The sequence below is a fragment of the Myotis daubentonii genome, chromosome 6, assembly GCF_963259705.1.
Source record: "Myotis daubentonii chromosome 6, mMyoDau2.1, whole genome shotgun sequence".
Lineage (NCBI taxonomy): Eukaryota > Metazoa > Chordata > Mammalia > Chiroptera > Vespertilionidae > Myotis > Myotis daubentonii.
Window position 1 is genome coordinate 84,066,309 of NC_081845.1, and position 23,560 is coordinate 84,089,868.

A 23,560-nucleotide genomic window follows, 5' to 3' on the forward strand; every position below is an offset into this window, starting at 1 on the left:
CAACTGCAGGCAGCATTGAGGATCAAGCCCACAACCTGGGCATATGCTCTGACAGGGAATTGAACCATGACCTCCTAGTTCATAGGTCAAGGCTCAACCACTGTGTCATGCTGGCCAGGCTATATCCAATATTTTTAAAACACACCTTATACAGCTCTAACTGGTTTGGCTCAGTGGATAGAGCGTCGGCCTGTGGACTGAAGAGTCCCAGGTTCGATTCCAGCCAAGGGCATGTACCTTGGTTGCGGGCACATCCCCAGTAGGGGGTGTGCAGGAAGCAGCTGATCAATGTTTCACTCTCATCGATGTTTCTAATTCTCTATCCCTCTCCCTCCCTCTCTGTAAAAAATATCAATAAAATATATATTTTATATATATATATATATATATACACATATATATATTATATAACTGATTATTATTTTTGGCATTTTATAAGAATCTCTATAAAAATTCCTAAAATATTCACTGAAAACCAATAAAATGTTAATAATTAATCAATATGGGTCAAACCATTTTAGGGGTCTTTAAAATCCTTTGTATTCTTCTGTTTAAATACTGCTTTCAAAGGACTTGCTCTGGAAGACATCCTGATATTAACTGATCTTTCAAAATTCAGCTTGTGGTATATGATTTTTGCAATTCCAAGCTCAGTAAGAGGCAATTTGCAAAATTTGCCAGTTGCTAAGGAAATGATTATTTTTAAATTCCTATTTATAGCCCTATCCGGTTTGGCTGAGTGAATAGAGCGTTGGCCTGGGGACTGAAGGGTCCAGGTTCAATTCTAGTCAAGGGCACATGCATGGGTTGTGGCTCGATCCCGGTAGGGGGCATGCAGGAGGCAGCCAATCAATAATTCTCACCATTGCTGTTTGTATCTCTCTCCTTCCCTTCCTCTCTGAAATCAATAAAAATACATGTATATAAATAAATTCCCATTGATATCACCTTCAGCTAAGGAAGTAGACAAGTAACAAGAGGACAAGGGCCCTAGCCATTCTGACTCAGTGATAGAGCATCAGCCCATGCAGGAGACAACTGATCAATGTCTCTCTCACACTGATATTTCTCTCTCTGTCTCTCCTCCTCCCTTCCATTCTCTCTAAAAACCAATGAAAAAATGTCCCCTGGTGAGGATTTAAGAAAAAAAGAGGACAAGGAATGCTTAAATTGTTTTCAAGCCCTAACCGGTTTGGCTCAGTGGATAGAGCGTCAGCCTGCAGACTCAAGGGTCCCAGGTTCAATTCCGGTCAAGGGCATGTACCTTGGTTGCGGGCACATACCCACTGGGGGGTGTGCAGGAGGCAGCTGATTGATGTTTCTTTCTCATAGATGTTTCTAACTCTCTATCCCTCTCTCTTCCTCTCTGTAAAAAAATCAATAAAATATACTTTTAAAAAAAAAAAGAAGAAACTGGGAATGGGAGAAGGAAGGCCATTGGGAGAAGCTGAGCTTCCACATTAGAAAATTGCACTAGCTTTTGTTTTTTGTTGTGGTGGTGGTGGTTTTTTAAATATATTTTTATTGATTTCAGAGAGGAAGAGAGAGATAGAAACATCAATGGTGAGAGAGAATAATTGATTGGCTGCCTCCTGCACGCCACACACTGGGGATCCAGCCCACAACCTGGGCATGTGTCCTGACCAGGAATGGAACGTGACCTCCTGGTTCATAGGTTGATGCTCAACCACTGAGCCACCCCGGCTGGGCTGCACTGTCTGTTGCTCATTAGCCAGAAGGGCAGGGACCCCCCAACGGTCAGTCACATAAACAGTTTTTGCCCTCTTTTCATTATCCAATTGATCAATTACTGGTTATAATCTTAAAAAGCCCACATTATCCAATTTAATTCTCATGGCAATCCTGTAAGGTAGGCATTTTAAAAAACATATGTATTTTTCAGATTAGGAAACTTGCAAATGGACTCAGAGAAGTTTTTACAGTGAGTCCAAGGTCACATAGTTAGTGAGAGATCCAGGACTTACACCTACTTTTCTCAGCTTCATATGCCCTCTTGTATGTATTCAGTATCTCTTATGGACAGGCACTATTAAATGCATTAAAGAGTATATACATATGAGATAGTTCCTGCTCTTAAAGAATTCTTAAGGAGATCTCTGTTTAGGAGAAGACTTTAAGCAGCTTGGGTGAGAAGATAATAAAGGTCTGAATAGTAGGAGATAATGCAACAAAGAAAGTTGAACTGTTTTCCATTAGAAATGAACAGAAATTTTGGCAGGGTTTCCCTACTGTGGAGAAAATCCAGACTTGAAGAGAGGGAGTATGTGTAGGATAGATGACTGAATGCCTTGGCAGAGAGACAGAAGAGATTCTCCCCTCACCCCCCAATATCTTATTATAAAAATTTTCAAACAAACAGCAGTGTTGAAAGAATTTTTACAGTGAACACCCATTTGCTTACCACCTACACTCTACATTAATATTTTGTTATACTTGCTTTATCACATAACTGTACATCTATCATTGTCCTATCTCTCCAGAAATTCATCTTTCAAAAAAAAAAAAAAAGAATTTCAAAGAAGGTTGCAAGAATTAGTACAGCTGCAAGCATTTTAAAAACAGGGATGTATTGTATTCAATTTTAAGTTGTTTGTGCTGCCCTGTAATTCTTCATTTCTCCTTACCTTCGGTAAAGCTCACCTTCACAATGAGGCCTTGTGAGAATGGTGTTTTTAAATAATAAACATCAGGGAAAGGGGCTGAGTTCCAGGTGTAAAGAGATGCAGAAACTGAGATGAAGCACATATAAGACAGAGGGGAGAAGCCAAATTTAGTGGAATCAGGAAGTTAGAACTGGAGGTAACCACAAGACTATCAACTCCTTGGGATCTGGAGGAGCCTTGGGAGCAGGGATTTGAGCCCATCTTATCTAGGTCCTTTAATGACCAAACATCAATTGACAAGTAGCTTTACCCACTCTCTCTTGGTTACCATTTACTGAGACTAGAGGTGTTCTATTAGTAGAGACATAACCAGAGATGGGAAGGTAGCAGCAAAGAAAGAGGAAAGAAAACCTTGACTTGAACTCTAAGACCTAACCACTGGCAGTATTTCTCCCCATTTTTTCCATCCTCCCAACTCCATATTTTCTTTCCTTCCTTCCTCCCTTCCTTCCTGTGTATCTCCTTTTCTCACCTCCTCTATTTAGAGGATGAAAAAAAGAAAGCAGGAGACATAGAAAGGAGAAAGAACATAGAAATAGGGAAAAGAGAAAGGGAAAGGAGAAGAGGAAAAAGAAGTCACTTTAGGATTTGGGCACCTCTCTCTGCTTCCAATGCTGATCTTGTTCATTTCTGCTCCTACTTGGGACCACTTATTAGCATAGATGAAGATAAAAAGAGGAGGAAACTGTGGAGTGAGGAGTAGCAGAAAAATGGAAGAGGAGGAAAAACTCATGTGAAGAATATCACTAATTTTTCTAAGCATCTTTCCTGTCCACATAATCCCATATTCAGTCCACCAAACTCCATCTCACAGTCCAGGTATCTCAGTGACTTGTTATGCCCAATTAGAAATTTCTTTACAGTTTGTTTTGGTAAACAAAAACTTGAAACGCCTTTTCTGCAAGAGAAGACACCTCTTGATTCACACAAACGTTAGGTTAAATCTAAGCTCTATCTGCTGTTTGACTTGAGAAAATTATACAACCACCGTGAGTCCCAAAGTCCTTGTGTGTAAAATGGGGCAAATAATGCCTACTTTTCTAGGTCGTTGTAAGGATTAGGGATCAAGTGTGTTAGAGCACATGCCTCATAAGCACTCAATAAAAGATAGCTATTCATGATACAAGGAGGAAAGACTAAGTTGGAACTCTAGATGACTATTGGTGTGAAAGTTAGAGGAGTTCTTTTGAGGGACTGCCTGACTTTGAGATGAAGATTTAATATGCGTTAGGGGAAAAAAGTTATACTTGGGGATTATATTCTAGAACGTAATAAAGTAATACTTGTCTATGCAAGGATTTGTGATAAAGATACCACATTGTATTTAGTTGCCAATCTCTTAAAACATTTCTCTTTACATATCATCTTTTGAATATTTGTAATGTTATGTGTATTGGCTTCAAAAGAAAGCATACACATATAAGCATATTTTAAGGGGAAATTGAGGAGGGTACGCAGCTAACTTATCTCTCTGTTAATCAAAGCTATAGCTGAAGTCTGGCTGTTCAGACTCTGACAATCACAGTGATAGTAACTAATGTTCAGTAGCACTAATTGTGACCAGGCGCTATGCTAAGAGCTTTGCGTGGATATCCCCATCTACTTCTCATTACAACTCTGTGCAGCAAGTATGGTTACTCTGTGAGGAACCTGGGCCTAATAAAAGTGGCGAAGTAATCTTCTCAAGTGCACACAGAGAGGAGTGAAGCCAGGCAACCGGAATCTATAGCTTGCACCCTTAACTACTGTATTATATTGCCATGTGTCTCAAAGCCAAGGAGGCAGCTCACTGGAACACCTGGCAATGCTAAACAAACAAACAAACAACTTCACACAGTCTGGATTTTCAAACTTGAATGTAAACCATTTAATAAACATCTATTAAACCCATGAAATGTTTTAGGCACAATGCTAGGTTCAGTGTTAGATGCAGGAATACCAAAATGAGGCAGGATCCTTGCTGTGAGGACTTTAGCAGATCAATGTTGATATTTTGTTGTGTTGGTATCCTATATAATAAAAGCCTAATATGCTAAGTCATTAGTTCAACTAATCAAAGCATAATATGCTAATGATATGCTAAGGCCGCTCAACCACTTACTATGATGCTCACTGACCACCGGGGGGCAGATGCTCTGACCAGTAGGTTAGCTTGCTGCTGGGGTCCGGCCAATTGGGACTGAGTGAGACAGGCTGGACATGCCCTAGAGCCCTCCAGCGTTCACTTCCCAGCTGGCCAATCTCCCACGTCCCTCCCCAGTCCTGATCATGCACCAGTGGGATCCCTCCGCCTGGCCTGCACCCTCTCGCAATCCAGGCTGAGGGACCCCCACCCCCACCCCCAGTGCACGAATTTGTGCACGGGGCCTCTAGTTATTTAATAAGTTTAAAGATAATCAACTGTACTACAATTGTTTAATGTATATATGCAATTCTTTAATAAAAACAAATTGAATCTAAATAATGTACCTATAATTCTTTAATTTTGGTGTTATACACATTTCACCAAAGAAGGTATATAAGTGGCTTTATATGTCTTTCTTGAAATATTAACAAGTATCACAAGTCTGGCATCATTAGTCATTAGGAAAATGCAAATTAAATGCACTATGAGAAATCATTTCACACCTACTAAAATGCCTATAATCAGACAGAAAATAGAATGCGGAGAAACCAGAACCCTCAAACATTGCTGGTAGGAATGTTTTATTTTATTTTTTAAATTTTTGTTAATCCTCACAGGGGGCAGAGGGAGAGAGAGAAAGAGAAACATTGATGTGAGAGACACACATCGTTTGATTGCCTCTACATGCAACCTGACCTGGGCCAGGATCAAACCTGCAACCCAGAGGTATATGCCCTTGACCTGGAATCAGACCCATGACCCTTCAGTGGGCAGGTTGGTGCTCTAACCATTGAGAAACCCCTGCCAGGGTCCTGGTAGGAATATTAAATGGTTCAGCCACTTTGGAAAAAAGGTTGACTGTTTCTTAAAATTACCATATGACCCAGCAATTCTATTCTTAGGATTATCCCAAGATAAATAAAAGCACATATCTACACAAAAATTATACTCAAATGTGTATATGTGTTATTCATAGAAGCATTACTCGTAATAGTCAAAAAGGGCAAATAACTCAACTATCCATCTACTGGTAGATAGATAAACAAAATGTGGTATATCCATTCAATAAATACTGTTCTGCAATAAAAAGAAATGAAATGCTAAAATATGCTAGAAGGTGAACCTTGAAAGCACTATGCTAAATGAAAGGATCCAGACACAAACAACCACATAATATATGATTCTATTTATATAAAATGTTCAGAATAAGCAAATCTACATAAAGAGAAAGTAAATTAGTGTTCATTTAGGGCTGAGAAATGGAGCGGGGATTAACTGTAAATGGATATAAAGAATTTTTAATTGGATTGTTTGTCTTCTTTGTATCTGACATATCATTGCCAAATATGTTCTCCCATACAGTGGGCTGTCTTTTCGTTTTGTTGATGGTTTCCTTTGCTGTGCAGAGCTTTTTATTTTGATGTAGTCCCATTTGTTTATTTTCTCCTTAGTTTCCTTTGCCCTAGGAGATGTATCTGTAGACCTATTCTGAGATTTTGCTGCCTATGGTTTCTTCTAGGATTTTTATGGTTTCCTGACTTACATTTAACTCTTTTATCCATTTTTGAGTTTATTCTTGTGTATGGTGTAAGTTGGTGGTCTAGTTTCATTTTTTTTTGTATGTATCTGTCCAATTTTCCCAACACCATTTATTGAAAAGACGCTCTTGACTCCATTGTATGCTTTTGCCTCCTTTGTTAAATAATAATTGAGCATAATGGCTTGGGTAGATTTCTGGGTTCTCTGTTCTGTTCCATTGATCTATATGCCTGTTCTTGTGCCAGTACCAGGCTGTTTTGATTACAGTGGCTTTGTAGTATAACTTGAAATTTGGAGGGACCTGGAAAGTATCATGCTAAGTGAAATAAGTCAGTCAGAGAAAGACAAGTATCACATGATTGCACTCACATGTGGAATCTAAGTAACAAAATAAACTGATGAACGGAGTGGATCCAGAGACATGGAAGCATGGAACAGAGTGTGGAATCTCAGAGGGAAGGTGGGGGAGGGTGGGTGGGTGGGAGGTAATCTACCAAAGACCTTTTATGTATATATGTATAACCCATGGACACAGACAATAGGGCTCTGGAGATTTGGGGTGGGAAGTGGGGGGTGGGGAAACAGGCTGGAGGGAGTCAATGGGGGAAAATAGGACATTTGTAATACTTTCAACAATAAAGAATTTTTTTTTAAAAAAAAGAATTTTTGGGGGGGTGATGAAAACATTCTAAAACTAGATTATGGTGATAGTTACACAATTCAGTGAACTTACTAAAACCATATAATAAAAAGAAGTGAATGTTGTAATGTATAAATTATACCTCAATAAAGCTTTTAAAAATCATAGACAATTATATGACTAAAAATCTGGTATTTTCATTATTCATATGGAATCTCTTTCTGTTTTATATAATATTTATTTTAACAAATGCACTCAATAATATATAATATAATATTAGTTTTCTACACTAAAGCTTTACAATTGCCTGTCATTAGATCATACCTATTCAGATTTAAACTCGACCTTAGTTTTAAAGCAATTACTCAGTTAAGAAATATATTTTAAAAGCAAAGAATATTTTTGTAATTAATACAGTGATTTAAAAAGGTTTTGGATTGAACAGTGCATGACTCATTTGAAATGTTTACTTATAGGCTACAGTATAAGGAAAAGAAGCAGAGAGATTGCTTCATTGTTCACTGAGTTTTTGTGACACTTCTTTCTTGTCCAATGTTTTTTCGTATATTTGTAGTTTACCTCCCACTAAGCCTATGATTTAAGAAGGATGGGATATTACTCTTATTTACAGATGAGTAAGTATGAACTCAGCTGGGTGGGTGATTCAGCTAAATTAACCCAACACCCAGGGGGGTTAACAACCATATCTGACATTAAACCGCGTGTTGTTCTACCATTGAACACTAGAGTGGCTTCAACTGCTAGGTATTAGAGTTCTAATATTCACAGATTATTTCTATATGAAAGTGAAGTAGACTTCCAGTTTCCAGTCCAAAAGCTTAGGCGTTGTCCCTTCCATCCTCACAATAAGAAAAAAGCTGAACGAACTGAAAATCAACACCTCTTCTTAGATCCATCAGAATTTGAGGTTACAGGGCAAACCACTGACCCAAGCACTGGAGCGACAGAAAAGTACAGAAAATCATAGCGCACCAGGAACAGAAACTACCAGTGGAGCCCGGCAGCAGCACTTCAAGGGGATCTGTAATTGCTGGGGACCAAGCTTGTGGACCAGCTTGAGAAATAAAAACTCCTGGGACGCACCCAAAGGGGGACTCGCTACATTCACCAGTTTTACCTCCAGGGGACCCATTAGGTTCTCAGGTGAAGATCAGGGAAAATTACCCTGGAACTTCCCACAGAAAGATGGGAAAAGCAGACGTTTCTGAAATATACCCAGAACACTCTATTCAGCTTTACTCTGCTCTGCCTTTACCTGCCCTCAGGAGAAACTATTTTACCAGAGCCCAAATGGCCTGGGGGAAGGGAAATACCCAATCCTAGCCCCCTCTAGCCTTTGCATCCAATTTAACAGAGGAAAGGGGGGATGGGGAGGAAAAGATGAGAAGTACTTGTGAAGGTCACAGCCCAGGGACCCGGGATTACTAAAAACTAAAACTTAATCATCGGATTATAGAACACTTCTCTGCCCCTAACTTTATCACCACATCAGTCAGATTCCTGTATAAGGATTACAGCTCAAAAAAAAAACAACAAACCCTGCAAGCCTCAGACCAGACTTAGGAAGGAATCTCTAGGGGAGACAAAAAGGACACTAGAGGAAATTTACCTCTGACACTCTGACTACAGTAACAGTAAACACAGCCTAACTTCTAGACAGACAAACAAAACCTCACACGGAAGGCCTCAGTTTCTTTTACCCAATACATCATGTCTGACATGCAACAAAAAATTACAAGACATGCTAAAAGGCAAAAACAAAACAAAAAACATAATGCGAAGAGTCAAGCAAGCATCAGAACCAGACTAAGGTATGGCAGGGTTTTTGAAATTATCAGACTGGGAATTTAAAATAACTATGATTAGTATGTTAAGGGCTCTAATAGAAAAAGTGAACTACAATGCAAGAACAGATGGTACTGTAAGCAGAGAGATGGGAATGCTAAAAAATAAAATAAAAAAGATGCTAGAAATAAAAAAACACTGTAACAGAAATGAAAAATGCCTTTGATGAGTCCAGCAGTAGAAATAACATGGACAAAGAAATAATCAATGAGCTTGAAAATATGTCAGTAGAAACTTTCAAAACTGAAAAACAAAGAGAAGGAGTCTTCCCCAGAAAAAACAAACAAACAAACAAACAAAACCTGTTCCTTTGCCCTACAATCCAAATCTTCTTGGGGAGTCTGGATGTCTCTCATCCCCCTTCTACCACATGACTTTCATATCTCTGTTTCCATTGGCTTCTTTTGATCTAGTGTCCTTTTCACGGGCGGGGATGGAGGGGAGAACCTCAAAGCAAAACAACCAAACCTCTTTCTATTTATCCAATTACCCTTCCCATCTTCCATCTTGTTCTCTTCCTTCCTTGAACTGCTAAACTCAAGCGCACGATTGTTCAATACATTCACAATTACAACCCCACCACATCATCAAGACCTACTTATGTCAACGTTACTACACAGGAGTGAATTTCTGAGTCAATTCAGAAGTCATTTCTCAGTTTCTCACCCACTTTAAGTTCCTTGTGTTTTAAAATACTTTCATAAAGCAAATGATCTTTTATGAAGCAAATAAATACATGCTAATTTATCTGTTTCCTGTAAGACAGACAGGTTTCCAGGTAGGGTGCTGCCAAGGAGAGCTGTCTGAGCCTCTAATGGTAAAGTTGGAGTTTGGGGTTTGGCTCCCCAGGCGCCAGGCAACATTATCACTGTTCCAGAGCTGACTCACTCTAACTCATAAGAGACCCAGCATAAAATCCCAAATGCTGAGTTATTGATTGGCATGAGGAAACATAACTGTTGGGCAAAAGGAATCTTCCTATCAGCCTGATCATCATATCATTGAGGAAGTTTCACAGAAGCCAGACTATCAAGATTAAGGGAGTTAGGTACCTAATTTGAATTCTTGAATAATATTAGGACTCTGGTAGCCTGACCCATCTATCTTTTCCCACTCTTCTCCACATATAGGAACTTGTCATGCCAAGTTGTTCTAATTCTGCTTTTTCTAGGCTTTGTGACTAACTAATCTCTCCTCCTAATCACCCACCTACATATTTGGCTGTAAAATAAGTCTTTAAGATACTTCCAGACTATGACTGTTAGCTTGTCCATTGTTTAGGGTAATCAAAATAACATTGCTCAGATCCTGAAAATAGTTCCAAGTTAAGCTCCAAATATTTGTGCAAAGGCAACATTAATGAGAATATGGTAGTGGAAAATGACTATATTATTAGTAGGTAATATAAAAATCACAGCCATGAATAATTATAGAAAAACTGTCAAACTAAGCTTGGCTGGCTCATTTCATGTTTCATTAATATTCACTTACTATTTGTACATTTATTTTGTAATCTATTAGCACTTGTTGCAAGATAATCAGTTGCAAGGGCCAAAAGTTTAAGAAAAATTTATGGGAGAATACTTAAAATTGAGAAAATTCTTAAACACTCTCCCCATGAATTGAGAAATGACCATACTATTTAGTTACAATAGGATAATATTAATGCAGGAGTATAATTTGAGAACTGCTACTATGCAGTGAATTACTGAATACTTTTGATGCAGTGAACAATAATTTTATTTTTCTCTATTATAAATGTACAAATTGAGTAGAGAAGCAAAAATATTTTATAGTACATATCTGCTTTGTAAAATTTGGAAGAAAGGATTCTTTTTGCTTAGATTTTTAAACCTTATATGGCACCCATTTTCAGAGAGAAACCAGCAAAGTTTTTAAAATCCTTAAGGATATTTTTCTGGATAAATGTATTTTACTCTAATATGGAAAATGATACTAAAGACGATGAGAAGATGATTGAGTGGCATAGTTTATGCTTTATCATTTACTTGCTAGTTGGAGAAGTCACAAACCCTATAGAAGCTGTTCTCAAGCATTAGTGAAATTCAAAATCAACTGGAGGGCTTGTTAAAGCAGATTTTTTTAGGTCAGTCTTCAGAGTTTCTGATCCTATAGGTGTGGGGTAGGGCCTGAAATTTTCACTAACAAGATGTAGATATTGCAACCACACTTTGAGGACCACTGCTCTATTCTCTAGACTATGTTCAACTTCAAAGTCCTTGGTTCTCTCTCTCCCATTCCCAGTGGTTCAACAAAACTTTATCACCTCATACTCATTTTACTATATCATTCCTACTTTTTCAGCATCCCCACTGAAAAATTGGAGTCATTGGATATGAACTGCCTCAAGTTCTTATTCCTTTCTCCAGTCTATCCCATTTCCATTTTAAGGCTCATCTTACTTTCCAGTCTCTTGATCAAAAACCTTCCCATGTCTTCCACTATCTAATTCCCTTTACATCCGAAAGATTTTGTCATTGGCCCTCTTCTATCTCAAGTGTTCAATCTTTCCCTCTTTACCAGTTTCTTCTCCAAAGCTTATAAGTAAGGTCAAGTCCTTGATCTTGGAAATCTGTCCTGTGATCCTGAATATTTCTCTAGCTACTCTCTTTATTTTCACAGGCCACTTTCTTGGAAAGAATAACTCACTTGATTTCACAACTCCCTTATTCGCTTTTCTCTTTTCAAATCACCACAACCAAGTTTCTAATCTCTCTATTGAGGCTGCTTTGCCAAAGGTTATTTGGAACTGGCTAAGTCTAACTAATCCTAATTCTCATTTGAGTACCATTCACCCTCTGAATCTCTCTGCTCTCCTGGTTTCTGTGACACTACCACTTTCTCAGTGTTCTTTGTAAGACTCTTCCTTCCCCTCTCCCATAGAATATGGATGTCTAGAACCCAACCTTTCATTCACTTCTCTTTGTTCAAAGCATGCTCTCTCAGGCATTTCACTGCCTCCTACTGGCTTCAGTTGTGACCACGCAGATTCTGTGAGAATATTTTTAGTTCCAAATCTAGGAACAGGGCTAAATTCCATATCTAAGTGATGTGTGTAGAATGTTGTTATGTTGTATGCTGCTATTTCCCAAATCTAGATGTCCAGTTACTCTCTTCGGCTCCAGACATTATTCTAGCTTCCATCTCTACCATTCTGTCTGATAGTCCATTTTGCTACTGGTTATAGCCACCTGACATTTTGTGTGGTCACCTTAAACTCAAAATGTCTAACATGCCACTCAGTAAGTTGAGAAATCTTAGAATCATCCTGGCGTTTGCTCTCTTTGTCTTGCTCCCATAGCAATGGCTAAGTCCTATAAATTCTACTTCCATAGTATTTCCCCCACTTAGTATTTTTCCTGTCATCTTCTATCATTTCCTACTGCATTGACATAGCACCAGCCCATATCATCTCTTTCCTGAATTGTTTGCTCTTTCCAATTTTACCCTTCCATCCTTTGTTGCACGTTACTGCCAACTTACTATCAAGTACATTTAATCATGTCATTGCATTTAAAAAAAACTATTTCCAAGGTCCCCCATTTTAAAAAATTAAAGTATAATTCCTTAACATAACGTATAAGACTTTCTTTGATCTGGCTTCTACCAAGTTTCTGCCTTCCTTTCTTAGACGCTATGATCCTATCATGCTGAGTAACATGGAATTCCCTCTAACACACTGTGGCTTTGCTCATGCTGCTCCCTCTGCCTAAATTATCCTTCCTCATTGTGCTCAACTGTTACTCATCTTTCAAGACTCAGCTTTTGAGCCATCTTCCTTACAGTAATAACAATGAAAACCAACATTTACTAAGTGCATATTATGTGCCAGGTACTTCATATTTTCACGTAATCCTCACAATAAGACTTAGAAGTTTGTATCATCCTCATTTCATGAATGAAGCAAGTGAGGCTCAGAGAGTTTGCCTGTCTTGGCACCTTTTCTTTTCAGTCAACACATAATGCCTTCAAATAATTACTCCCTACTTTGTGTCTGTGTTATAATCTACACATAAGTAAGTGAGATAATTTATATTACAGATGATAGTTTTGAAGGAAATGATCTCCAAATTGTATAAAAAAAAATCTTAGTAAGCCTTCAAAGGTTTGGGCTGCTGGAATCTAAGAAAAGTAAAAAAGATAACCGAACTACTCAGCATTAGAAATGACTAAGAATTTGCGGGTGGAGAAGAGCAGGAAAAGAGAATGGAAAGAAAGGGGGCGCTGTAGAGAAACATAGTGTGTGGCAAGCGACTTTTTACAATAAGCATTTACATTATATTGTGCTTCTGCGATGTAAACCACTTTTCATCTTTTCAAAATGTTAGTAAAATCAGCTCTCCCCATACAGAGCTCTGTGAAAAGGCTTTGGGGTGAAATCTAGAAACAGGTCTAAGTTCCACATAGGAGTGAATGTTTGTGGAACAAGGACAGTTGGCAGGTCACCCACAACTTGATGAATTTAGCACAAGTGGAAGTTCAGAGCCAGAGGGGACCGTGTGAACATTAGCTCCCCAGATATCTTGATTTGGGCATCGGGCCTGCAAATGAGGAGGAATGGCGGCGAACCAATCTCAACTTAGAACTTAGAAGTCACAGAGATCTCAGCTGACATCTTGGGTACATACAGGGGTGGGCAAAAGTAAGTTTACAGTTGTGAGTACATGAAACAGAGTTTATTCTTGCATTATTTATGAGTTATATTATTTTCCATATGGACAACTGTAAACGTACTTTAGGCCACTCTGTATTATCATAGCACCAGTGCTCTCATTTATATACCTTTTCCACTCCTAAATTTATCAGTAAGAAGTCTTTTTGAGGGCAGAATCTCTATTATTTATCATTTTCTCCAAGGCCTAAGAATGACTGATGTGTTTAAAGGGTCCTCAATAAATGCTTATTAAAAAAATAATTGTCATATTGACATATATTTATTGAATTCAGAAAATATAAAACCCTGAAACTTGATATGGGATCTTGTATTTAATATATTTTGATGTCTAATACATCAAAAATACAAACATCATAAAATTATTCAATAACTAACTAAAAACTGGAAAATAATAACTATAAATTACTGAACATTTCCAATGTGTCAGGAACTTTTCATTTAAATCCTGATAACAACTCTCCCACATAGGTGTTCTTGTTCCTATTTTACAGTGTAATAGTTACATATTTTCTGACAGGTTGAATAATTTGTCCAGGGTATTATGGCTAGCTTGTGGCACCAAAGCCCATATTTTCTTCACTATATCTGACTAAATTAATATGGTTATTTTAAATATATTCTGAAAAGGGAAAATACAGCTTATGCTGCATCTATAAAAAGCTAAAAATAAAAATGACTTGGTCAAATATGGGGATATAGTTCCCTGATCACTATTTAACAATTGATCTGAGCACTCCTTAATCAAAATAGGTTTATTGCATCCAGTTTCAGAGTGTGAACTAGGAATAACAGGTTACATTAACCATACTGTGGTTTATTTCACTCCTGGCACTGATTAATTTTTGGCCCTGTTCCCATGCTCAATAAAAAAATGCATATGCAATAAAATGGGGGCAGTAATTTAAAAAACTCACTAAATATATTCAGTTTTACATGCAAATATTTCAATGAAAATACTTTGGGGGACTGGATGTTTCTACATATTTGTCTCTCTTTTACTTCCAGGTATTGACTGACTGACACCCCCCAAAAGTGATTTTTTTTTTTTTTTTTTTTTTTACAGGGGATGTTCAACTTTCTTCACGTCTTCTTACAACAAAAGGAAATTATTCCTTGACATATGTTATACAGGTCTAGACAGACCTCTACTCTGGGAGCATTAGAATATAATTAAAATATTATTATAAAAAGTTACAAATACAAACTTTTCTTCATTTCTTTTTAAAAAGTATTTTTATTGATTTCAGAGAGGAAGGAAGAAGGAGACAGAGATAGAAACATCAATGATAAGAGAGAATCATTGATTGGCTGCCTCCTGCACACCCCACACTGGGGATTGAGTCGGCAACCCAGGCATGTGCCCTGATTAGGAATTGAATCATGACCTCCTGGATCATAGGTCGATGCTCAACCACTGAGCCATGCCGGCCATTCTTTCCTTCATTTCTATAAGAACCCACTTATCATGATAAAAACATTACAGATAATATGAACACTGAACTTATTTATTGGTGCCTACAACTGAATTCTTGATCTCTTACACCCACCCAAAACACTCCATCCTCAGTCTTTCTCATCTCAGTTCACATAAATTCATCTTTCCAGTTTCTCAGACTTAGTCTTCCTTGATTCCTCTCTTTCTCAGGAACCTCGATTCTGATCTGTCAGTAAATAGTATTGATTTTCAAAATGCTTCCAGAATCCAACCATGTCTACGGCATCTCCTTTAACAACCCACGTACAGGCTATCATCATCTCTTGCCTGAGTAACTGCAATAGGACCCGTAACTCTACAGGTTATTTTAAAGCCAAAATAAAATCATATCAATCCTCTGCTAGTAGCCTCCCAGTCCCAGGCATACAGGCCTTCTGCCATTTGCCCCCTAATATCTTTGTAACCTTACATTACACTATTTTCTTCCTGTGTCACTCTTCTTCAGCTACCATGACCCCTGGCCATTATTGCAACTTGTTAGGCCTGTTTCCACTTCTGGGCTTTGGCATGGGTCATTTTCATTGCCTGGGATGCTCTTTCCTTAGCTATCTGCAGCTGTCTCCTTCATCTTCTTTAAGTCATTATTCTAACACCCCTTCCTCAATTTAAAATCCATAATCCTCCACCCCTCCTGCGCTTCATCTCATTCTATATCCCTTCCCTATTGTATCATTTTTCCCCCCTGTAACACTCATGGGCTTCTACACATATATAATTTAGGTATTTATTTTGTTTATTGTCCAACTTCTCCTACTAGAATATGAGTTTCATGCTGACATGGATTTTTGTTTGGTTCACTGCTATATCTGCAACTCCTAGCATGATCTCAGACATATGGTGGACCTACAATAAATATTTGTTGAATGAATGAAATAATGAGCACCCATCACTCATACTCAGTGAGTAGACCTTATCTTTGGGAGTTGGGGGAGAAGTAAAAGTTGTTTGTTTTTAGCACAGAAGTATATTACATATTGGATTTCATGGAAATGGGAGCAACAAAGTTTCCACGTGTCTAGAGAGTTCAGGGCCCTTTGAAACCTTGATATTCTAAGATTCCTTTCTTACTCTGAATCTCAAAAACATGATCATTTTCTCAGCAGCTAAGCACTAATTTTAAAAGACCCCAGAGTATTAAACCTACAATGAGGGGTTCCTAAGAGGATGGATCATGATTATAGTTCTACAAGCTGCTCAGTACTGCAATTCTTTTTTAAAAAATGATTTCAGAGAGGAAGGGAGAGAGATAGAAACATCAATGATGAGAGAGACCCACCGATTGGCTGCCTCCTGCACGACCCCCACTGGGGAGATTGAGCCCGCAACCCGGGCATGTGACTTGGCCGGACTTGAACCCAGGACCCTTTAGTCCCCAGGCCGACACTCTATCCATTGAGCCAAACCGATTAGGGCAGTACTGCAATTCTTAACATTTCTTCTCTCATCATGTTTCACTATTCCTACTTTGAAATATATAAATGTAATTGGAAGGTATGGGAAGCTAATTATTATTTTTAATCATCACCAGAGGATGAGGGTATTTATTCCATTGATTTTTTTTTTTTTAGAGAGAGTGAAAGGGAGGTGGGGAATGGGGGAGAGAGAGAAAAACATTGATGTGAGAGAGACACATTGATTGGTTGCCTCCCATACATGTCTGGACCAGGGCCAGGGATTGAACCTGCAACCCAGGTATGTGCCCTTGACCAGAATGGAACCCACCACCCTTCATGCAAGGGCAGATGCTCTGACCCTGAGCTACTGGCCAGGGCATGAATAATGTATTTGATTACTCTGAATAATTATGTAATGTACCCTCCCATGTATCAGTGTATTTGATTAGTACATATTTTTTCACATAGTCTTTCTTTTGAAATGCGTATTACTAGTTGAACACTGATAATCGGCCTAAAGCAAGAGCCTTGCATATACTGTATATTCATGTAATTTATGGTAGCACAAATCTGAATGCTAAAATTATTCTGTACAACTTTGGTCATTCCTGTTTTAAAGGAGCATAGACTGCTAGGGATGCAAGGTTTTAGTTATTTGGTTTGATCACCTCATTTTACAGATATGGAAACTGAAGCCCAGTGACTTATCCAGGTATCACAGAACTCAGTAATTTTTTGTTGTTGAAACAACTTGTTCTAAAACTAAAATAAGGCACCTTTGAGATGGCAAGAAAAACAGTTCTTAAATCAGGAAATTAACTGAATATAGCAACAATGCAATATGCAAGTCTAAACAATATGCAGCTCTAGCCATGGTTACTCTATAAGCATTATAAATCTAAGGCAAATATAAAAAAGGGTAAAATAATTGATATGCAGAAAAGAAAATGCCTCTACAAGTATCCTAATAAGAGTCATGGACCACAAGAGTTAAAATTTGCAGGTGAACTATCCCTATGGCATTTCCATGAGGAGAAGAAACCACTTTATCACAAGAATGGTTCCATATTAGGCATGACTTCTGCTGTTCTTTGGAGAATTCGGGCTTCTTTTATTACCTAATCTGGCCATTCTTTTAAGATGCCAAGGGGCATTTTTACTTAGGTATGTTTCCTTTCTCCATGCACTAGTAAATCTATGGGAAGGTTATTATGTCAGGGGAATATAAAAGTCTACAGTAACAATGCTTCGTTTTCCTTTAACAGCTTTGTTCAAGGGATGGAGGCATCCTTGTGGTATAATCTATTCACTTGGTCTCCTGATGTGTTTTCTCCACATGCTTTGGGAATCACATATTTTTCTGAGAGGTGGCAGTCCTCAATGTCTTAATTTCAGCCACAGCTTGTTTTAGCTTTGTTATGATTAAGATACACTAATAGCATTGATAGTTCAGGATATTTGATATTAATCTAATGGAAACTATTTTTTAATGGAAAATATTTTTGACCTTTTGTGTACAGCAGTGCTCACAAACTACAAAGTGATGGCTACATCAAAATCTTAAAAATGAATTTTAATAGATTCCAGGAGGTAGGAACATTAGAATAACCCATGCGACTTCAAAGCTAAGATCTCTGCCAACAGCACAATTTACAATTTCCTAAGAGTGATTTTTTTAGCTCCTTCAACCAGTCTCATTTAACTCAGTTTCCTTTCTCCATGGCTCACTTTCATTAACTCCTGTTGTGTGTGATTATATGTTGGTTAGACACCAGATGCCTGAGAGTAAGAAGATCTGGGTTCGATTCTGAAAAACTAGGTCAAATCTGGCCTCCATGCGATGCAGGTAGAACTCCTGTGCAAGAACTACTATGGCAACATTAATTGAACATAATTTTAACTGAAATGATCTGCTTTGGATATTTCCTTAGATGTAATAATTTTCTATTTTCTTGGTAATGTATTTGAAAGGGCTTTTCAACTATTGTATAAAGCAGTCTTCCTTTGTAAGAAATTAACGACAATTCTGTTACTTTTCCCTATGTCCTACACTTCGCACAGCATTGAATTGAGCTGATTTATACATTATAGTGAGCTTTCACATCCTAAATATATTGGTTCTTTTGGAACTTGAAGTATTTAACAAATATTGAAATGTTAGGTATATGAGTGTAAACTAAACACAAAAACTAGGCAGCTACTACAACGCAACGACACACAACTACAACCACAGAGGAAATAACCAAATAAACTGCTATTTTAAACATTGTAAGCAAATAAGGGAAGGAAGGGGTTATTTCAGAACACAAATATTTATAGGCAAGAAAAAAAAACTGAAGCAGAAACGCTTAAAAAGTCCTGAAGGTTAGTTGAATCTCTATGAAGTATGTTATACTATTTGACATCATAGGAGTAGACAGAAGCATGCTTATTCGTCTTCCCTGAGCAGCTGAAAAGAATGTTAATATAACTAGCAAGACCATACAATATAAAGACTAAAGTATCCAAAAATCATTGTCTTATGACCCTATTATTTAAAGAACTACACCCGTATCAATCAAATGTGAGAGAACAGGGTGTACAGTTTAATAGTGGGGGGGGGGGGGGTGCAAGACTTAAAAATAAGAAGGAACAGGCCAAAATTAAGGAAAAATACAGAAAAAAAGTTTCAATAATAAAGACAGTGGGTCCTTAAATGCCCGAGTTGGTAACATGAGTAGAGTGAAAGACTTCTTTGTGGACCATCTCCCCCCCCCCCCCCCCCGCCCCGCCCCCCCGCCCCCGCCACCCCCCTCCTATCCCGCCTCTCTAATGACTGTGCAGGGGCAGGGTGGGCAGCGGTGCAGGGAAGAAGCTGGTGTTTCAAGTTCTCAGAGAGGGTTCCAGTGCACCCTAGGCACTGCGGTGCTGAGGGGGCGGCAGGTCTTGTCTCATCCCGTGGTCTCAATTCACCATTCTAAAAGCCCTCTCCGGCTCCTTTCCTGAAGACAAAGTTACAGGGGCCGATCTCTGACCTGAACTTGAAAACAAACTTCCAGGAGTCGGCCACTGATTCCCTCTCAGCTCCACTCTTACAGAACCCAAGCCTGGCCCAGGGGCGCCCTTTGGTTCTCACCTCAGACCCACTCCTCTCCCAGAAGCCCCCGCTGTAGACCTGACTCTAGGTTCAAGGTCGCCCGGCCGGAGCCCAGCGGCCACTCCCCCTGCGCTGGGAGAGCGCAGCTCGCGCGCTCCACGACGCCCCGCCCCCTCCACGACGCCCCGCCCCCAGAGAGCGTGGCGGAAGTGGCTCGTGGGGGAGTCAGGGGGGAGGGAAGGAGACCGCGCGCCACCTGGCCGAGCGCGCATGCGCCAGCGCCAGCTCCCGGGCCGCCTGTGTGGGGGCGTCTGTAGGGCTCTTTCCTGGGTCTCCGCCACCCACGCCCCACAGAGAGAGTCGGACTCACGCTACTGCCCCCACCCCCGCCGCGACCCCGCTCCCGCTGAACCACTTTTCCCCCTTCTACACTCTCGGCCCCACCCCCACCCCACCCCGCCCCTATCCCAGCGTGTCGCGGGCCGCAGCAGCAGAAACCGCACCGTCTGCATCCCCACATTCTCCACGCGGGACGCGCCGCCGTGCCGACAAGTGTTCTTAAAGCAGAGGTTGTTGGTGGCGTGGGGGGCGGGGCGGGGCGGGGCGGGCGGGAGCGAGACTGGGAACCCGGGGGACGGGGGGCGGGGGACACCGCGCTGCGAGCCCAGGGTAGGGGCCGCGGCGCCAGCTCCGCCCTGGCCTCTGCCCGAGGGCGGCCGCCCTGGAGGGTGAGGGAGGACGGTCGGGAAAGGGAGAGGGAGAGGGAGAGGCCGCCCGGCGCGGCCCGGGTTCTCCCGCGGGTGTGCAGCTGGCTCTTGGCTCCTCCCCGCGGGCGGGCGGGCGGGCGGGTGGGCGTGGGGCGAGGGGAGCGCGCGGCGAGCGGAGCGGGGTGTGCTGGGGTGGAAGCAGCACCTCCTGGGGTCACCTAGGCAGTATTTTGGGAGGAGGAATCCGTAAAGAAGGGATTTTTTGCTTTATGAGCGGGGTGGAAGAAGAGTGAGGTGGCGTTAGAAGTGTAACATCCAAAAAAAAAAAAAAAAAGAAAAGGAAAAGATGGGCTCTTCTCTGTGGGGTGAACCCCCAGCTGTGATCCCCAGGGAAATCTTGTCGCATGTCTTTGGGTGTTTCTGGCCCGTGAAATGGGGACAGTAACAGGGTAGCTCGGCATCGTGAGGACTGTACGCGGCGATACACGTTAAATTGCTTAGAGCCTCACCAGGCACTGATCAGTTACACGTCAAGTGTAATTAATTTCCGTCTCCGCGTTTTCAGTTAATTCAGAGTGACTGTGAGCTTGTTTTTTTTAAATTGAAAATCAAGACACGTGGTCTGACAAGCCACGGGGTGGATTTGCAGGGACAGTGGGATGCAGCACTGACACCGAGAGCCCGCCCTGAGCACCCCTTATTCGTGTACACGTGGGTAAATCCGTTTAGCAGCATGAGGCTGGTGGAAGCTTGGAGCTATTTCCTTGGAAAGTGGATCGTTGATGGGGAGGACCTCGGGGCTTACTTAGTCTGTGTGAGCGGCAGACCGTTTTAAGTGGAATGAAGCTAGCTCTGCAAAGGTTTACTTGAAGACCAAAGAGACAGAATTTGGGGGAGGTGTGGTGGATGTTCCATAGAAGCCGGATTTGACTGAGGGTGAGGACACGTTTCTAACCGCATTTGCAAAAACAATGCGTGTTACTGTGCTATTGCACGTTCCTACCCTCTGGGAATGGTCAAGGAAAGATCCAGAGCAGCCTAGGTCTAGACTCTAGCATCACTTTCTGCCACGATGGAAATACTCTGTAATTGTCTGTGGTACCCACTAGACAGAGGTGGCTCTTACACACTGCAGATGTGCCTAGGGTGCTGAGGAACTTAACTTGTTAATTTTACATGAATTAAAATACAAATAGCCCCATGTGGTGAGTGGCTGCCTTATTGGACAGCAGAAGGTCAAGAATCTAGACTCTGAGACCCCTTCCACTTTGGGATTTGGTTGAGTTTAAATCAGAGAAGCCAACTCTTGGAACACCTATTGCCTTAGGGCAGCGATTTTCAATGGGTGTGTTGCTTGCCGCAGGCACACAGGTGTGCCACAAGAACTTTTAAAATATGCAATACCTGACTCTTTAGTCAGGGGCACTGACCTCTTTTCCCCTTAGATTGTCAAAGAAAAAAATGACAACAGCCAACACAATAATAGCTATCTGGTGTGAATGAATCAAAATTATGCCTATTTTTTTTGTCAGCCCAGCAAAAATGCAATGTATTTTTTGGTGTGCCACAGTATTTTAGTAATTAGTTTATGTGTGCCACTAGATGAAAAAGGTTGAAAATCGCTGCCTTAGGGAATCATAATTATATTCAAATAATGCCTTTCATTAAAGTACTCTAGTTCAAAGCATAGTTCTGTTAGTATTTACAGCTTGACAAATTAAAACAAAGCATTCTTTTGTCTCCTAGGTTGTACAGCTAGTGCCAGATTCATTTGGAGAGCCATAACAATACTAACTGGAGTTTCCTTTAATCATTATTGTACTATGTTGTGACCATGGTTTCCTCTTATCTTTTATCATTTTGGTTAGTTTTTAGCAAAAACTTTTCAACACTTTTATTCTTGAAGTGTTTTTCGTTTGAAAGACAGTGTTTTGTTTTGTTTTTAACATTTGAGGATTGGGCCATCTTAGAAGTAGTTCTGTGGTTATCAGTTTATAAGTATTCAGAACTTTTAAAGAGATAAGTCTGAAATTTGGTGATATTTTGCAAGATGATTTTCTTTGAAATATGTAGATCTGTTTTTTTCTTCAAGCAAATGTTTATTTGAAAATAAAACTTAGCTATGGCCCGATGTTTGTAAAATGGTGACCTTCGTTTCAAGGTTGAAGATAATCATTAGATCTGGAACAAAACTTAAAGCTCATGAATTAAGCATATACAGAGAATAAGTCATTACATACAATCCCAAGTAGTTGCTCTTATGTGGGGTGACTTATACCCCACTTTTTCTGGGACAGTCATGTTTGAGCCCATTTGTCCCAGCATAGTTGTTAATAGAGTTCCTTTTACTATAAAAAATGCCCCAATTGGAACCACATAATAATATGGTTTCTATACTTTTAGGTTTGTTGAAAATTGTAATATGTATTTTTAGGAGGATTAACTATATTGCAGTCTTAGAAATGTACTTGCTTTTAAGTAGTGACAAAGTTATTGCTTATGAGCTTAAATAATAGATGAGATATCTAGAATAAGACTAGCAAGTAACCTGTCCATTTAAGCCACTGGTAATTTAAAGATTTTGCTTTTCTCCTTAAATCTTGGGCAGCTTGATTTTTGGTGTGGGAGGTTGCAAAGAGTTAGGCCATGTCAGTTAAATCAGAAGCTTGAGTTTTGTTGTTGAAAATAATGCCTGTTTTTATTTTACAGTGAGGTTGAATAGTGAAATCAGTCAGAAATCTGCTTCTTATGTATTAGAATGTTAAAGAAAAATTTTGCTTAAAGTTCACTTAACTAGTAAGCCAAATGCATTATTATATTAATAGAGGCCTGGTGCACGAATTTGTGCATGGGTGGGGTCTGGCCTGCCCGCCCCCATTGGGCCAATCGGACTGGGCCGGCCAGGGGGAGGGGGATGCAGGAGGTTGGCTGGCCAGCCCTGTCTCTGATGGGGTGGGGGTGGGGGCAATCAGGGATGGGGCCAGCTGGGGGAAGGGGCCATGGGCAGTTGGCTGGCTGGCTCCGCCCCCTGGTCGAACTCCCAGTCAAGCCCCCGGTTGAGGGGACAATTTGCATATTAGCCTTTTATTATATAGGATTTGAATTTATACTATAGGTAATACAATATTTTATTGAGAGACACACTTTGAGCTCTCATTTCTCTGATGGATAAATGAAGTAACTCATGTGGTGTGTTGGGTGTAGTGACATAAATATCACCATCTCTATAGTCTTTTTTTTTTTTTTTTTTTTTTTTTTAGAGTACCTATTGATTTTTAGAGAGAGAAGAAGGGAGAGGGAGAGAGAAGAGAGAGAAACATTAATGTGAGAGTGCAACA

The 23,560-nt window shown here is 40.0% G+C and overlaps 2 protein-coding genes across 10 annotated transcripts in view; one reads left to right on the forward strand and one right to left on the reverse strand.

The window, feature by feature from the left end:
- Positions 1-23,560, reverse strand: part of RUNX2 (RUNX family transcription factor 2) — a 322,789-nt gene that overhangs the window by 247,230 nt on the left and 51,999 nt on the right. The window lies entirely within an intron of this gene.
- Positions 19,773-23,560, forward strand: part of SUPT3H (SPT3 homolog, SAGA and STAGA complex component) — a 464,074-nt gene continuing 460,286 nt past the window's right edge. For 2 of the 4 annotated variants that reach the window (XM_059701551.1, XM_059701550.1), the window contains exon 1: positions 19,774-20,084. The gene's annotated coding sequence lies outside the window, so the exon portion shown is untranslated. Of the gene's footprint in view, positions 20,088-23,560 lie in introns of all 4 variants that reach the window. The other 2 variants (XM_059701548.1, XM_059701547.1) reach the window with 2 other exon arrangements.